Raw genomic sequence first — 5,104 nt, forward strand, 5'->3', positions numbered from 1 at the left:
ACTATAAAATGTTGTAAGGAGTATAGTCTAATAATCAAAGTTTTATATCTAATCAAGCATGGTTAATTTATATAATATTAAATCCATGATAAGTATTATCTCCTTATAAGTTTCTAGGAAAGTTGATTGCAATAATAACAACCTTAACTTAACTTACATTTATTGACTGATTTCTATGTGCCACACACCATATTAACAGTTCTTCATCTGTTAACTCATTTAATCCTCATAACAACCCCTTTATGTAGGTATCTTTAATATTCCCATTATGGAAGCAAAGAATTAGAACCATAGAGAGATTAAAGTACTTGACCGAAGTTGGCTTATAAAACCACACAGTTTGGCACCAAAGCTATAGTGGAATCACTTATGTATACTGCCTTCCTAAAGTGAGGGGATTATCATCACATATTATATTAGTCATCATTTTAGTAGACAGAGTAATTAAATTAGAACATCTATCTTATACTGACATAGTAGGAAAAACAAACTTGGTCTCTTAAAAACTGTACCATCTATAAAAAATTCTTGGCAGCACAGGGTAAGAATTTCATCTTAGGAAGAAATGAATTCATAATTATAAAAATGCTTTTGAGTTATTACATAGACAGTTAATTTCTTTTCTTTCTTCCCTTCTCATTACCTCAAATACCTGGGTCCTCTCTGTCTTTCACATCACCTGTCAGTGAGACAGACTTTCCAGTTTGCTTGGGTCAGTCCCCTATTACACTTGTCCTGGTATCCTATACTATTTAGAATATCCTGAATTTCTCATATTTAACACAGAATTTTACTGAATAATTGTATTAGAATAAGCCAGGATGGGTTATGTCGACCTCTAGCTTCTGCCATAATCTCATCTTGCAGAGTGTGAGACATTTGTTCTGAGAATGAAGTTCTCACCATAACACGTGGTTAAATCTGTAAAAGGACCAGCAACAAGACTCTTACTTTATCTTTTCCAGATGCAACATAAAACTACTATCTCCTTTTCAAGGACAGCATGCAGGGTACCAGCTGATCAAATAAAATGTGCTTTGTGAGAAGCAGCTAGGGACAGTCAGTTCCACGTGATCTTGGGTGGTGATGGTCAGAAAGGAAACCATCAGCCCCCTGCTTGTCCCCTAGTCCTACCAGCTGGCTAGTTTTTCTGTGACCCCTTCCTAGTCTTGTGGGATATCTGAGGCTGACAGAATACCAATCCTGTGGGCCAGAGGGAACTACTGAAAATCATAAGCTAAATATACATGAATAGAGACTGAGTAGTCCTGCTACAGAGTATAGATAGTAGCAAACGCTCTGGATACTCTGAAGTTTTTAAACGTTGTACAACATAAGTCAACAAGTGTTCATTGGATTTTTACTTATACTAGTACTTTTTATTTTGTAATAAAATCTTTTGATAGCAATCTCATGAGAAAACAGAAATGTGTGTTTAGAGTAATAAGTTCTGAATTTCCATTTCTCAAGAAAGTTGATGATGCGCTTGTAATTTGAACAAAATGTGTTTTGGTATTTACTATCTACCCTGGGAGTTGTACTGATCTCATTAAAATTAAAAGACAAATCTACAACAGAAGCATCCGCATTTTAAGAAGACTGCACCCAAAGACAGCATCTAAACACATGAACAGGCAGAGGTGGGGTATGTATTAATCTATAAAGCATGACTTTTCATTTAGTTAAGTAACTATTCTAAGTTAATCTTCCTATTTACTTTCTAAGACTTGGGGGTTTGTGTGTGTGTGTGTGTGTGTGTGTGTGTGTGTGTGTGTACATGTGAATAGCAGAGATAGGGCTGTTAATATATTCACTCCATGAAAAAGAGAACTTGTAAGGAATACCTGTTTATTATATTGTGTTCAGAAATTTCAATAGAAAAGTAGCTTGGCTAATTACCAAAAAGTTTGGTTTCCCATCTGATTCATGGTATCAAAATACAGCTGTTGAGGGGCGCCTGGGTGGCGCAGTCGTTAAGCGTCTGCCTTCGGCTCAGGGCGTGATCCTGGCGTTATGGGATCGAGCCCCACATCAGGCTCTTCCGCCATGAGCCTGCTTTTTCCTCTCCCACTCCCCCTGCTTGTGTTCCCTCTCTCGCTGGATATCTCTCTGTGTCAAATTAATAAATGAAATCTTTAAAAAAAAATAAAGCTGTTGAAATGTATTCCACCAAGGTAAAAGATCTGACTTCACTGTGAATGCTATTATAAGTTCAGTTAAAAGTTTAACATGGAAGATAACTTTTGTCATGATTGTGATAATACAAATGAAAACTCTGGTGTAACATACCAATATAATAAAAGCAACATTCCTACTAAAAAAACCTATAAAGAAAAAAAAATGTACTTGGGGTTGGCTGTCATGCAAAAATAATTCATGAATGTAGCCAAACTGGGGAAATATTCTGCTAACCAAAATTGGAGATCTGGATGTGAAAATTTACACATATTAGGAAATATATCGTTGAACTACAATCTTTTGTGAAGAATGGATGTTGACAAAAATACCATTGCTTAATGGTATAATAGTCTATCTTCGCTGATTATCTTTGATCCAATTTTAGAATATTAGGGCCTTTGTGAACAACTTGAGGAGACTCTTATCTTTCCAGTCTCATCTCCTGCCCATTTTCCAAACTTCTTCTTAACTCCAGAAATATCAAAGTATTTGCAGAGCTATTTTATAGGTGTACCAATATATTGTCAATAAATAAATATTTCAGAATTACATAATTTCAATTACTTTAGTGCATTTTTAAAATTTAAAAGAGTCTCAGTTTGGACAATAAAATCATGTGGTCACTCTATATGATTAAAACCACAGCACATGTGGGAACCTACAATAAGAGTGTACTGGTGTTTTGTCACTGTGTAACAAATTACCACAAACTAAGCAGCTTAAAGCAATTAAGCTACTTAATTTTTTTTTCTCTACTATTATCTCACAGCTCCATGCGAAAGAATCTGGGCATAATTTAACAGCATCCTTTCCTCAGGATCTCACAAGCCTGCAATCAAGGTAGAAACTATATTCTCAACAGAAAGCTGAGCTGGAGAAGAATTCATCCCCAAGTTCATCTGAGTTGTTGGTAGAATCCATTTCTCTGAGACCATATTATTTTAAGTCCTAACTTTTTGCTGGCTGCAAGCCAGAGACTGCTTTCAGGTTCTAGAGACCACTCATAGTTCCTTGCCATGTGGGCACTTCAACATGGCTGCATCCTTCATTGAACCCACAGGAGAATATCTAGTTCCAGTCAGCTAAGACAGCACCTCACGTGATAATATAATTGCAAGAATGACATTCCATCATCTTATTTTATCAGTCAAAAGCAAGTTCACAGATTCTGCCCACATTCACAAAAAGAGTATTACATAAAGATGTAAACCCCAGGAAGCGGGAATCATTGGGTGTCAACTTAGGATTTGTTTGTGACAAAGAAAATATCAGATATTTCAAAATATTAAAAAATCTTTAAAAAATGAACATGCTTAAAACAGTGGTTTTAAGTTTTAAGATCTGTCCAAAAGTTCTTTGATAACCCTACTCTGAGAGGTAGTGTCTATGTCCTCTCTACTCAGAGCCAACCTTACTTGACTATTTTTTTAACCGACAGAACCCAACGGAAGAGAAATATTGTGACTTCTGAGATTCGGTCAGAAAAGGCCATGTAGCTTTTACTCTATCACTCATTTGTTTCTATCACTCACTCTTTGGAGGTGTCTCTTGGGACATATCCTTTCAGAACCCAGCCACCAGGCTCTGAGGAATCCATATCACATGAAGAGGTCATGTGTAGGTGATCCAGTCAACAGATCCAGCCCAGATGCCAGAATGTGAGAAAAGAAGCCATCCTGGAAGTAAATTCTCCAGCTCCAGCTGTTCAAGGCCACAGCCACTGCTGAGTCTTCCCAGCTAAGAGTCCAGACATGGCAGAGCCAGGACTATTTGTCCTCTGTGCCTGATCCACAGAATCAGTGAGTGTAATAAAATGGTCGCTGCTTATAACTTTTAAGTTGGAGGTGGTTTGTTACACAGCAATAGTAACTAGAATATATATTGAGAACTTATGTGCAATTTTTATTTAAAAGCATGAGTTCAGAAAACTTAGATATAACTCAAAATATCTCTAGCAAAAGTATGAAAAAGCAGGGAAAGTTCAGGAATTTCATAGATTTGCACTGTAAAATCTCAAGTACATTTCACTATATATTTAAATTACACACATATTAATTTTTTCTTTCAAATTTGTTATTAGCAATTAGTTCATGAAGTTTATATCACCAGACACTGATTTTTAAACTACTCTCTGCCAAGCTGAGCATTTCACATTAAAAACAGCTATGACAATTCTATTTACTACACAGATATTGAAAATCAATGACAAATACTAAAATACACTTCGCTTTTAACTAAAGACAGTTGTTGGCTTATCAACACAGAAAAATATTTAAATTATATACTATCAGCTAAATGAAAAATATATTAAAATAACATGTCATATATAAAAAAAGTAAAATGTTATGTGTGAAATGCAATGATTCTTGATCAACAACAAAATGTGGGTATCATTTGCTTTTCCATGTTTCATTTGGGTTTTATCTCAAGGTCAAGTTACAGCATTTAGATGTTATGAATAAGGTAAGATCTTCTTTGGAACCTAACATAAATATTTTTACTTTTGGCTTTCATTACAAACACCATGTCAATAAAGTTAATAATACTTTAATAAAGAAATACTTTAAAAAAAACGTAATATACATACTTTTATAAAGTTCAAAATATAATGGCTCTATAAGACTTTCCTTTTCATCACAAGAACACTAAAGGCATATTAAAATAAATGTTTAAATATGATTTACAGCCTCTTTCTATCTATGAAGACATAGTTTCTTCCATAACAAAACAGTACTTATGTAAGAATTAATCCCAGATTTTCAAAGCTGCCATTGAAAAGGATACAGAAGTTGTTAAGAGGGAACTGAAATACAAGATACATTAAGAAGTTGTTAAAGGGGGGCGCCTGGATGGCTCAGTCGTTAAGCGTCTGCCTTAGGCTCAGGGTGTGATCCCAGCGTTCTGGGATCGAGTCCCACATCAGGCT

The sequence above is a fragment of the Ailuropoda melanoleuca genome, chromosome 19, assembly GCF_002007445.2.
Source record: "Ailuropoda melanoleuca isolate Jingjing chromosome 19, ASM200744v2, whole genome shotgun sequence".
Lineage (NCBI taxonomy): Eukaryota > Metazoa > Chordata > Mammalia > Carnivora > Ursidae > Ailuropoda > Ailuropoda melanoleuca.